General features: G+C 42.0%; 1 protein-coding gene and 1 long non-coding RNA gene across 2 annotated transcripts in view; one reads left to right on the forward strand and one right to left on the reverse strand.

Moving 5' to 3' along the window:
• The window catches only part of LOC115553796 (juxtaposed with another zinc finger protein 1), a gene marked incomplete at its 5' end in the record, with an annotated part of 219,932 nt that overhangs the window by 143,189 nt on the left and 63,064 nt on the right, over positions 1-13,679 (reverse strand).
• Positions 13,259-13,671, forward strand: LOC115553346 (uncharacterized). The gene is made up of 2 exons (XR_003978442.1): positions 13,259-13,398; positions 13,602-13,671. It is a non-coding gene; the product is annotated as an uncharacterized LOC115553346 (long non-coding RNA).

The following is a 13,679-nucleotide window of genomic DNA, read 5'->3' on the forward strand; positions in this document are numbered from 1 at the left end:
CCTTAAATTAAGTTGAAGTATTTTTCTTATTTTGCACAGACAATGTTAACATTTGGAAAGCCTTGTTGCATTCAAGAATGCATCCAGTGTGGCATCACAATAACATTAAGCATGTTGTGTTAATTCCAGAAAAACAGGAGATATGTAATGTTACCTAAATTAGGTTTGAGGAAAAATAACCCAAATATCGACATCGGTATCGGCTGATATCGGAATCGAAAATTTAGAGTTGGACAATATCGCATATCGGATATCGGCAAAAAAGCCAATATCGGACATCCCTATTAATTACCTTAAAAGATAACTCCTCAGGTCCACACGCATTCAACACAAGTGCAAAATGGCAACGTTCTTCTTCACCACGTGGGTGATGACGCGTTCATAGTGGGCGGTGTTCCATACAAAACATAACTTATTTCTTACTTCTTAAAATGACTGAAACTTATAGATTTAACATCCCTCAAAGCTGTAAGAGTTCTACAAGATTTATATATGTTGTGATGAGAAACATAAATAAAACGTTTTGTATACAGTTTGTTTGTTTACAGTAACATTTCTATCCAAGGCATCTATGGTGACTTGGTCAAGTCACCATACATGGATTACAAACTTACATTCAACCTCACTGAAATGAATCCATACTCTATCAAAGGTTTCCATAACCTGGGTCAAGTAACCATACATCCAAAACATTGGCAGAATGTAATGCTTTTAAGTGGTAGGTTAAGGAAACAGATGAAAAGCATGTAGTTTATGTGGTTTTATCCTGGGCCTCCTTCACTTTCCCTATGTCTGTTTAGATGTCCTTAAATGAATGTTAATATAATGTTAATAAATATTACCATCTAGGAAATTGCAGTATTTTGGTTATTTTCAATGAAAACATTAGTCAATTAACAAAGAAATTATAGTAAAATTACTAATTAAATAGTTATTTTACTTTTAATTTCTCAGTAACTTTAAATTATTTTTTACTTTTTTTAGTTTTAAAGTTGAATTTTACAGTTTATTCCCTTAAATAACAGACAAATATTTGTGAAATTACGATATATTTGTGAACGTATTTTAACAATAAATATATATATGGATTTCTAATAGTTTTTTTTCGTAAAAGAACAGGAATATTGTGTGTTTTCACAGTTACAGTGATTTCATTTTAGTTTACATTTTACATGTAAAATAACATTCTCTTTTTGTAAATTAAATGGTATTTTAAAAATACAGACGAAAGTAAAATTCTGTTATATTACAACTTTTTTTTACAGTGTAGACTTCAAAATGCTGTGACGCCGAAATGAGTGCTAGGGTTTCCTTCTCGATTACAGAATATTTCCTCTGAAAGGAATTACATTTCTTGGAGTAGAAAGGCACCGTTCGTTCAACTCCACCATCATCACTTTGGGACAAGACAGCACCTACCCCCACTTCGCTCGCATCTACATGTAGAATAAAAGGATTATCCAATTGCGGAGCAGCTAGAATCGGAGGAGAGCACAGAACATATTTAATGTTCTCAAAAGCTTGCTGACAGGACAACGACCAGACGTATTTCGCTTTTCCTTTTAACAAATCTGTTGAAGGAGCCACAGTTGAGAAGCTTTTGCAGAAACTGCGGTAATAGCCCACCAGACCCAGAAAACGTTGCAGTTCCTTTTTATTGGCTGGCACAGGATACTCTGCTATAGCAGAGACTTTTGCTTGCACTGGCCGCTCTTGCCCCTGACTCACTACTTTACCAAGGTAGGTGACAGTAGCCTTAGCAAACTCACTTTGCCAAATTGACTGCAAGACGCGCTTCACTCAGACGTTCAAACAACTTCCCGATGCGAATCAAATGCTCCTCCCAGGTATTGCTATAAACCACAACGTCATCCAAGTAAACGGCACATCCTTCAAGCCCAGACAACAATATTCAACTTGCGGCAGTGGATATGCATCAGGCTTGGTAACTCTGTTTACCTTCCGATAGTCTGTACAAAACCGAGGACTCTTATCAGACTAATCCACCTCTTCTCCCAACCCGGTATCAAGCGATTGCGTGCTCCAGTGCACGGACTTTAATCTATTGAAGCGTGTTCCAGAGCACGATAGTCCGACTTTTTGCGTGCTACACAGAACGAAATGTAAACCAATGCATTCTGAATGGGAGTGTTCTCAGACAATTAACGTGCTCCACAAAACGGTACGAGAGAGAGAGAAAGAGAGAGAGGGAGGGACAGAGAGAGAGAGCGAGAGCGAGAGAGAGGCTTCAGAAAGGGTGTGTGCAGATAGTACAGTGCACCCTAGTTATGTTTATGCCAAAACCACAAATGCTATATATATATATATATATACTGTATATATATATACATATTGCCTAATTATATATATTGCCTATATATTTATATAGGATATATATATAATTAGGCTATAATTATATTATTTAGCGTGCAATGAGACAATCTATAGCCAAATTGTCGAAGATGCCCGAGAATCTCCGGGGATATCAGCATGGGAAATCGGCGAATCAGACCCATGAACCTATAAAGAAAGACGTCATCTCAAGCGGGAGAGAACGTTTGCGGCGCTGGTTTGTGTCACGTAAGTACAGGGCTCTCATGTCTCATGCATTCGGCGTGAGACACACGCAATTCAACCCATGCACACGCTCGAACCTGGTCTCACGAAAATACGTGACACTGTCACGTTATTTAATCTATTGAAACGTGATCAGGGACACGTAGGCCTATTTTCTAAGGCCCTGTTTACACGAAGGGAAAACGCTGATAAGTTTGGCCTCTCATTTACACGAAAACGCTGTTTTTGTCACAGAAAACGATCATTTCTAAAAACTCCGGCCAAAGTGGAGATTTCTGAAAACGCTGGTTATGTGTTGTCGTGTCAACGGGGAGAAACAGGGTTTTAGGTTCTGAAGCGTCACATTATGCGCCAGGAAATGCTTAACGTCATATGAGCGCCCTATGTTTACAGTTTGTTTGCTACAGGAAGACGCTTGTGTTATTCGTTGTTGTTGATTCTGAGGATTCTGATTGGCTTTATCCTTCTCCCTACTAGAGTTTAGATTCTCTGCCCGAGCCCGGGCCTTTGATCGACGATTTTTTTATTAATTGTTATGGTTGTTGGTATGCAGGTTGGATGGCTACGGTGTAGGTCTGGGAAGAACTTCAGGCCAAATCTTGCAAGCGAGCCGCTGGGTGAAATGTGCAACGAGATGGAGCACTTGCTGAGTCATTTCCTGTAAGCCACAGGTTGAAGCGTATATGCGTCCTTTGAGACCCCCTTTGATATATAAGAGACCCCAAGGCTTACTTAAATGTTGTTGACTCAGTCACCTATTGCATCACTTCCTTTAGGGCTTCGGCCTCCTAATTGATCATTGTAGTATAATTGAATGCCCTCTTTCATATATATGATACCTCCACCACTGGGACGTGGCAGCAATTCTCCAAATCCATATGGGGAGGGGGGGGGTCGATGCTTGTGGACAGTAGGGTTGTACACTAGACATAAATAGGAAGCAAACTCAGGAGAAGGAATGACCTCTCATAAATATTTATTTAATAAATTGTTTCAAATAACCCTGCCTCGTTAAATCAATGAGCTTGGTGTTTTGCTTTCAAAAATAGGTTACAGAAGAAGTCTAAACTGCACAAAATAAAAACATCCAAGCTGCCTTTTAAGGATACCTTGGAATATCAGTCTATTTTTTAACCATCGGACCCTAGTTTACGACAAAAACAACACAATGGACGGCAGCTCCTTTGCCGCATGGTTTTTAGAACCATGTAAGGATTAGAGGGGGCGGTCGATAGCAACCACCATAGCAACCATGACGGTCAAGTGACTGGATGCAGCCCCGTTGAAAAAAATAGAATACCACTCTACACACTCAGGAGATTAATGATATTTAAATGATTATGAACATGAAGTCTTTATTTGCATGGGTTTACATTTCGTTCTTTGTAGCATGGAAAAATCGGAGAAACACTCCCATTCAGAATGCATTGGTTTACATTTCGTTCTTTGGAGCACAGATATTTTTATTTATTTATTTATTTTCAGTTTTTGAGGAGGTGCTTCAAAGATGCTAATTTTTCTGCAATAATCCAAAATCCAATGGAAAAACCCGTTGGCTTTTTGTCAAGGGAAACCAGGGCGACGCTCACTTCCGGGTTGGCCAACATACGTCACCCCTCCACCACGCTATACTGTAAAAACACATGTTCAAGTTGAATGATAATGCATGAATTTATTCTTTATTCTGCCATAGAATTTATTTAAGGGGGGGGGGGGGGGGGGGGGCATACAAGTCTTTTGGCCATAGTGGATCCAGATCTGTTCCGGAGCATTTCTGCACCTCGGGCAACAGCGCAGGGTTGCCAGGTCCTGCAAAAAACGTCCTGCCCACATACCGTTCAAAATCCACCCAAAATGTCCTAGAAGCAGCCTAAATAAAAAGGATATTCCACCTTGGCCAACGTTTTGAAAGTAATAATAATTGAGGGAATATCTGTTGTTGTTGTTTTAGCAGCGAAATGCATTGTGTGTGTGTGTGTGTGTGTGTGTGTGTGTGTGTGTGTGTGTGTGTGTGTGTGTGTGTGTGTGTGTGTGTGTGTGTAACACGCTATTTTATGTTGAAATGCGACGTAATCCAGTGTTCACGAAAACGTACACTGTCAACGTATGCTTTTGGCGACTGGGTTGGCTCTGGGTTGGATATACGTGTTTCTAACAAGATGATATCATTAAAAGTTAGGCTACATAAAGTAACGGTTTAATAACACAAACGCAGGAAACACGTGAGCTGCTAGTTTAGCGAAAACAGCGTCCTTAGCAACCTGACGTCATTGAAACATGCGAGCGAGCGGATAAAATCTTCCTAATAACTATAAAACTAAAGATCAGACGTAATCACTGACTAAAGATTATGCAAGTAAAAAGTATATTTCTCGCTAGGAATGTTATTAGAAACAAGTTTAACGGTGATTCGGTCCTAAAATAGGCCTATTGCATTTCCCATTCGATTAATAAAGAAAACCAAGCCCGAGCCCGTGCACGTTCTGTCCGAGCCCGGCCCGCCCCGACAGATTAACTGTAATTATGAGCCCGAGCCCGATTTCAACCCAACATTTTTTTTAATACATATGTAACTTTGTTCAAATTTAGTCTACTCTGCTAAATATATATGTAGGGATAATGCATAGAACGCCGGTCATTATCGGGAAAATAAGCCCCACCAGGGCGAAGAGTACACCGACGCGCAGCGAAAGTGTCTTGCTTCGCCCTGAAGCAAGACACACACACACAAAACGAAAAAATAACTTCACATGCTGTGTCTTTTTTTTTTACAATTTATTCGTTACCAGCATTCGTAGTGTTGATCAGCAGAGGGGTTGACAAGTCACCGGACCCATGCAAGTGAACGGAGCGTTCCACGGCATTGAGAAGACCCGTGTAATAAAGACCTATAATATTTCTGTTTATGGGATAGATTTCTCCTCAGATTAGGCCAATAAACCAATGATAAAATAAAAATAAAATCGCTCGATCAAAGGCCCGCCCGAGGATAGTGGTGGGAAATATCGGCCGACCCGGCCCGCGGGTCGGGTCGGGCTCGGGCTCGGGTTTGCCTGAGCAGCGCACCTGCATTTAATATAGGCCTATCCGTGAATTGTCACAATTTCTCAGAATCAAAGGTGAAAGTAGAAACGGGTGGCCTAAAGCTGTCATATTGTTCACAGACAAGTTTACGTAGAAACGGGTGGCCAAAAGCTGTCATATTGTTAGTTATCACAGACAATTTTTAACAATAAATGTTCTGTACGGAGCTCCTTAAGGGACATTAGGGAGAACGCTCCCGGACAGAACCTTAGTTTGGAAGTCGTGCTTATGACACGACAAATACTTCCAATTGAAATACATGGGTTTGAAATTTGTGCTTTTTGACACGAAAAATTGTGAAAATACGTGTCCCTGATCACGTTTCAATAGATTAAATAACGTGACAGTGTCACGTATTTTCGTGAGACCGGGTTGTGTATTCCCTGCGCACGAGGGCTACTGCATCTGCTGATCACCACAGCAGTGAGCGCTACAGAAGCGCCAAGTGCCATTCAGGCTTACATGGGGATCAGATATGATCTGATGAAAGTGAACGATACATCACCTGAGGGGCCCGACCCTATCCAGCTGTAATATGTAGAATAGTCAACACCTATACTATTCTAGTAGAAGCGCCTGTATATAAGATAATCAATATCCCGGATTTACTTGAATAACAGATTTCTAAACAACCATACCAGGCTATGTTTCGTATTGTGTAGTGTTGCTTGGCTGCGAGTGCAACCCGTTATTTCTGAATCGCTGCATTGATAATGGTACTCTTGATCTTCTTTGAGACGGTTGTTTACAGGCCACCTGTTGCTGACACGACGACGACGGAGAACCTGTTTGGAGGCTCCCATGATGTAAAAGTAACCTCTCTGTGAGCTGAGCCCTTGACAAGAAGGGACGAGCTGCGCCACCACAGATCACCTGAACCACCCAAATCCATGCTAGCCTATCAATCATTTTGAATTTTTAATAAATGTAATCATTTTACCAATTTTTACTTTACTTTTGCACATGTTGAAAATTGTATGACCTTGTAGCACATAACCGAAGGGTATTAGCTTAGGATTTCTATGGATACTTTTGTTTGTGTGTTGTTTGACCATATGATTGTATGATAACAAGATATATGTTCATTGTTGTATTGTTAAATAATGACCTGTATTTCCTATGAGACCCACAATGTGAATACCGTTTCAGTATTATTGGGACGCGTAGTGGTTTTTCTCTATTCGATAGAGTTATTCCCACACGGTTGATGGTGTTGATGATTTATCCTACTTTGACTATGTTTTCGGTGTGGTAAATGGTGTTTATGATTTAAAATATTATTGTATGGTCATCTGAGATGACCAAGGAGGGATTGTTAAGTATTTTAAGAAGCTGCATTACCCTCACATAGCAACAAGGGGAGCAAGACCTTATTGAAGGCTTCTCCACCACAGAAGGCATCACCTTTGGTTAGGTGAAGAAGCCCAAGCCATTACGTCACCCCGGCCACGCCCACTAGGCCACGCCCACTTGACGTCCTCTCTAGCGGGTGATTTCGAACTCCAGAGGCAGAGATCAATAGGTAGACGGCGCAAAAAGCCACCCGGGCCTAAGGCCCGGGGGGCTTGAAGTACATCACGGTATTTTCCTCTCACACGCGTTAGATACAATTCCCTCCCTTAAGCTTCAGTTACCATACCGAAACATGCCGACTTTATAACGAATAAAGTGAGTGAAAGCAACCCGGGATTGGACAACTTTCTTCAAGAATATGCAACACACTTAGTGCAAAAGAAATATCATAAACTGTAAACAAAAAACTTGCGGTGCCTCCAAAGCCATGACAACACCTGTGTAGCCAGCAAAAGTATGCTATATTTTAGGTATAGGTCACTTTTTGTGGGTTGGTTGTCACACGTTAAGTTACTTTTTTGGGGGTTGGTTGACACATGTTAAGTTAATCGTGGTTTATATTAAATGGTTAAAACTAATATAAATGGCCTTGGATATTAGAGATTGTATTTAGAATCAGAATCAGAAAAGGTTTATTGCCAAATACATTTACACATATGTGTAAGGAATTTGTCTTGGTATTCGTATTCGTTGCGCACGATCTTAACAAACAATAAACAATAAGCAAGTATTAAATAATAAGTACTGAAAAAGATAAGAGAAAATAAAAAATATATAAATAAATAAATAGAGATACACTATATACATATACATATGCACCGTAATAAGATAAGAAGATAAGAAAAGAAAATACACGTACAATTGTGCGTGATGGTGAATGCAGAGCTGTAATCCACCAACAGGATCCTGGCGTAGGTTCCTGCTGAGTCCAGGTGCTGGAGGATGAAGTGGAGGGCCATGTTTACAGCATCGTCCACAGACCTGTTGGCTCTGTAGGCGAACTGCATGGTGTCCAGGAGAGGGTCCGTGATGGATTTGAGGTGCGACAGGACAAGGCGCTCAAAGGACTTCATGACCACAGAGGTCAAGGCGACTGGTCTGTAGTCGTTCTTTGGGCCTTATTTTTTTGGGGATGGGGATGATGGTGGAGGATTTAAAACAGGCTGGTACATGGCATGTCTCCAGCGAGGTGTTAAAAATTTCTGTAAATACTGGAGACAGCTGATCTGCACAGTGCTTGAGGGTGGAGGGGGAGACAGAGGCCGGTCCAGCTGCCTTGCGGGGTTTCTGCCTCTTGAAGAGTCTGTTAACGTCCCTCTCCAGGATGGAGAGAGGTGACGGGGGGGGGGAGGCGGTCTCAGAGGTAGACAGGAGAGGGAACGCCTGGGCTCCTGCTGAGGTGGGGGAGGAGGGTGTGGTGATCTGGGGGTGGTGAATGGGGATACGGGGGATGATAACAGGACTGCATTGTCTTTCAAATCTGCAGTAGAACTTGTTCAGGTCGTTGGCCAGGTGAGGGTCGTCGATGGAGTGGGGGGCAGATGGTTTGTAGTTGGTGAGCAGTCTCAGACCCTTCCAGACAGACACTGTCGTTATCTGAGAGCTGCAGTTGGAGTCTCTTTGAATACGAGAGTTTAGCATCTCTCACTGCCTTGCTAAACCTGTATTTCGACTCCTTAAACTTGTCTTTGACTCCGCTCCAAACGCCTTCTCCTTTGCCGACCTTAGCCGTCCGAGTTCTGCTGTGAACCAGGGTTTGTTGTTGTTGTAGCTCACCCTGCTGCAAGATGGTACACAGCTGTCTTCACAGAAGCTGATATAAGATGTCACAGCATCAGTGTACTCATCAAGACTGTTGGTGGCAGACCTTAAGATCCTCCACAGCCTCACTAGTCCACTGCTTAGACGTCCTCACTACAGGTTTACAGAGTTTTAACTTCTGCCTGTATGCTGGAATCAGGTGGACCATGACGTGGTCAGTGTCCCAGTGCAGCGCGGGGGACGTCGTGATAGGCCTTCTTTAAAGTTGTGTAACAGTGATCCAGCGTGTTCTCCTCTCTGGTTGGGCACTTAATGAGCTGGGGGTATTTGGGAAGTTCATGGCTGAGATTTCCTCTGTTAAAGTCACCGAAGACATTAACAAAGGAGGCCGGGTTAGTTCGCTCCACGTCCAGTATCTGGTCGGCCAGCTGACGTTGTGCCTCCTGCACGTTGTTTTGCGTTGGAATATAAACGCCGACCAGAATGAACGAAGCGAACTCACGGGGGGAATAAAAGGGTTTACAGTTTATAATGTGGGTTTCCAGAACAGGAGAACAGTGCTGTAGCATCACTGTAACATCTTTACACCAGCCGCTGTTGAGGTAGAAACAGATCCCTCCACCCTTCGTTTTGCCGGAAAGCTCCATGTCGCGGTCCGCTCTGAACAGCTGGAAGCCTGCCAGCTGTAGCGCAGAGTCCGGTGTTGATCCACACAGCCAAGTTTCCGTGAAGCACAAAACAGAAGATGAAGAAAAAGTCTCTGTTCCTCCTCACCAGTAGCTGGAGCTCATCCAGTTTATTGCACAGTGATCTGACGTTGGAGAGAAATATTCAGGGTAGCGGAGTGCGTTGTCCGCGTCGGCGGAGCCGCACTAGCGCCCCGGCTCGTCTACCTCTCCTGCGCCGTCTCGCTGCATGAACAAAGGTGAGCGCACCTTTGACCAGAATGTCCAATGTTTCCACGGATGGGATGAGAAAGTCGGGAAACAAATCCACAGAAGTTGTTTCCCCGATATTCATGAGCTCTTCTCTGGTGAACGAGCTCCGGGTATTAAGGCAAAACACTAAATTAACGAACAAAACGAGAAAAATCGCTGCGCAGCGAAGTACCGAGGCTGCCATCCGCGGCGCCATCTCTATGGTAACCATAATGGTAATTTATAGTCAATTTAAAACTTCTTTTATGTCTCTACTCTAGCTTAAAAACAAAAAAGTTACAAATGGTTTTTTTATCACATTTTCTGCTGAGGGATTGGTTATAGATTAACTATAGGGACAACCATACACTGTGGCAAGCTACCCCATGATGGGGTTGATTGTCACAGCGTGTCAAAGTGGTTGAGAACCACTGTTATACATGCATGAGCTGTTTGAGGTGTGTAAAAGTTGTAAACAGACAGTATGCAATATTTTTTTATTATTATTAATTATATGATATCTACTTGCATTACACGATATGATTCAGTTGGTCTTATTAAAAAAGAAAATAGCACAGTGTATCAGTGTTGAAACTTAATTATATTGAACATTTAGCAGCATGAATTGACAACACAAAGTGTGAATAAAGGTATGATTTGGAAAATAGTCTGAAATGTAAAGTATACATTACTTGGATCTGTGCAGAGCTAAAATGTTGCTATCCCCTTTATTAAGCCAAGAGTATCCACTTGTCCAGGCTACTACTAGCATACAACAAACATGCTTAGTTATTTGACATACCATGTTAGCCTCGGGAGTTGCTTGTCGGACAAGGAACTGTGTCAGAGCTCCCCGACTTCTCCTCTGGGTGTCGTTCTTCTTGTGTGCTTCACCAGAAGCATGTTGTTTTACGTCTGTCAGACCACCGTGGCTGACCAAAAATTGATGTTTGCATACTGTACAGTTCGCCTTGAACTCATCTTCTCGAACACTGTCTATCCATTTAAAGTCCCTTTCCCACTCTTTTCTTTATTTTGCTTTTCTTTTTCCTTTTTATCGTTTTGGCGCGGGGAGCAATTCTTGTTGGTGTTTTTAGTAAACTTTTTGCCTGAAGCCGGGCGAGACCGCTTCAGGCAGAAGCAGAGCCAATCACTGTGAAGAATGTGTCCTAGCAACCATAGATATATATAGAACACTAGATACGCCACGCCCCTCTCAGCCGCGGCAAACGGAGCCGCCATCTTGTGTGGGTCTTGAGTAGGCATTCTCAGACTGTCAGACAGCCACAAATACATATGGTCACAGCTAATTTCTCAGCTCAAAAAAAATGCCAGTTCATTGTGCTGCTTTCGGGTGTGTACACCGACGTTCAGTACACACCAGAAGAGAGGGAATCACTTTCCACAGGTGAGATACATTTTTTAAGTACATTTTATAGTCATCATTAGCTAGCTTACATTGTGGAGGACTACGGTGAAAGTGAATCGTTTGCGCTAGTAACACTATCGCTGGTTAAACGTCTGCTTACTCTACTATTTACACAATTCAATTTCCCCTGTAACTTAAGTTTGGTAACCTTATTCCAATTTAACTATTTAGGGTTTAGGGGTGTGATCGTTTACAAACTCGTCTAACGGTTACACGACTGCAATGTTTTCATATAGGCCTACACGTTCAACCGTTTCGTATGGCAGGGGCGATGTTTTTTTTCGTCTGGCAGACAGTCAGACTTATAGACAGAGTTAGACCGAGAGATCTTTATTTATTAATTTTACTGTTTGACTTCGAAGTGATCATCTGACTTTAGACTCCCGCTTTCACGGAGACAAAAGTAGCCAATAGTGAGAGTGAAATGATTTGCCCCCCCCCTTAACCCTAGCTTGAGTTTAAATGTAAATTGGTTTTGGTAAATGCCATCACCTAAATTGTAACTGCTCTTGCCTTTTTTCTTATTCCTTAAGGTTTCCCAAAGCCGGTGACCAGCGAAGAAAATGGGAAGTCGCTCTTAAAAGACAGGGTTTTGCTGCCAATGACGATACCATGCTCTGCAGTAAACATTTCAAGCCAGAGCATTTTGACCGGACTGGTCAAACTGTCAGGATCAGACTTGGTGTTGTTCCATCCATTTTTGCCTTCCCCGCTCATCTTCTAAAAGTAGGTATACTATTTAGGCTTTCTTGTATGTCAGTGAAACTTATTGATTTATTATGTTATTTCACTAAAGTCAACAGCCAGCACTGACCGGACCACCTCGAATCTCAGGCGAGCCAAGGAGAGCCTACCAATGGACATCCCTCAATATGCCCCTGTTGAACCTGCAGCTCTGCCTCAGTCTCAGCTTGTTGTGAGTAGGGTTCGAACGATTATTTACGCCCCCTACATGCACTGTGCATTCCTTCATCAAATGGGGTTGGGGGGTTGACATTTTACTAGATGTTTAATAGATGGGATCAGGCAGATGAGTAATACTTACCTCAACAATCATCTTTTTGTTGTTCAGTGACATTATTCATTGTTCATAAAATAATCAAAACTTGATAAAGCTCTACTTACAAATAAATCTGTCTGTTTTTAATTGTATTATTGTGCTTTGATGTCTGCCTATGACAACATTGTTAAAAATTCAGGGTTAAACATTTCCCAGTTGAATTCAACTCCAAAAGTATTATTTTGAACATGTGTTGGGGTAGTAGTAATAAATACTTTCACATACAATGGGGAGTTTTCGAGCCAACAGAAATAACACTTGGAGTATGACAGCAGGTGTTTTTCCCTCCCTTTTACTAGGACCACACTTATGCTCTGTCCAGTTGCCCTTTGGCTCTTAAGGAGGGGTACATTAAGGCAAAGGACAATGTAAGCAGACTGCAGAGGGAAAAGGCGAATACAAGGAAGCGTGAATTGAGGGCAAAGAGTTCCTTAAAGGATGTGCTGATGGAGCTGAGGGAGAAAAACTTGATGACTGAAGAACTAAGTCAGAGGGTTGGATTGTATGCAGGTAAAATGACGTATGGGTCTGATTCCTTAGATACATGTCTACAGTATGTCCCGGAAACATGACCCTGTTATATTAATGCGTAATCTATGTGTTCAAAGTAGAATTTGTGCTCATGTGGCCGATTTGTTTGGAAATTGTATTTGTTCATTTTTAACTGCTCTACACTTTGGGCGAGATGACATCTACACTAGGCTATGAATACCAACACCAATCATAATATATATTGGTAATTTATTTGATAACCGGTGGAAATAATTCTTTATTCATTGTTAGATCTCCCACTGCACCTTTTCGAGAAAAAGGCCAGTGAATACAGCAAAGAACAGAGGGAGTTTGCCATCACATTACACCTGCATGGACCCAAGGCATACCGCTACCTCAGAAGCACGCTGCAACTTCCTCTCCCTCATCCACGCTCATTGCAAAGGTATCGTATGTTTTCTTCGAGAATGAAATAAAACCAACCTCTATTAGTTCTAAACAACAATTTTATATTGTCCGGGCTAGAGAGGTTAAAATGAATTGCCAAGTAGTCAAAATCTAAAATCATAATGAATTGCTTGAGGAAACTACTGCTTGGAACTAATCTTAAGGGAAACCCGAAAGACCCCCTGAAGACCAGCTTTACCCATCCCTCTTCAGGTGATGAGGTATTTGTCATAATGGATGCGTGCCACATGCTCAAGCTCGCACGCAATATGCTTGAGGTAATACATTTCTCTTGGTATTTGTGGTGGTCTTTATATTCCCATCCTCTGTATGCACTATCATCATATATCATATACTATTCTTTCGCATATCTTCATGCAGTTGCTGATGGGCGTATCCCTCTGTAGCTGCCAAAACCACGTTTACATCGTGGTTGTATTCGTGCGACTAATAAATAATAATTCTGATTCAATTTCTGTAGTCATACCGGACTATCAAGAGTGGCAGTGGCAGGATCGAGTGGAAGCACATTGTTGAGCTCCACAATGTGCAAAAAAAG

Source organism: Gadus morhua, chromosome 11 (genome assembly GCF_902167405.1).
Source record: "Gadus morhua chromosome 11, gadMor3.0, whole genome shotgun sequence".
NCBI classification, from domain to species: domain Eukaryota; kingdom Metazoa; phylum Chordata; class Actinopteri; order Gadiformes; family Gadidae; genus Gadus; species Gadus morhua.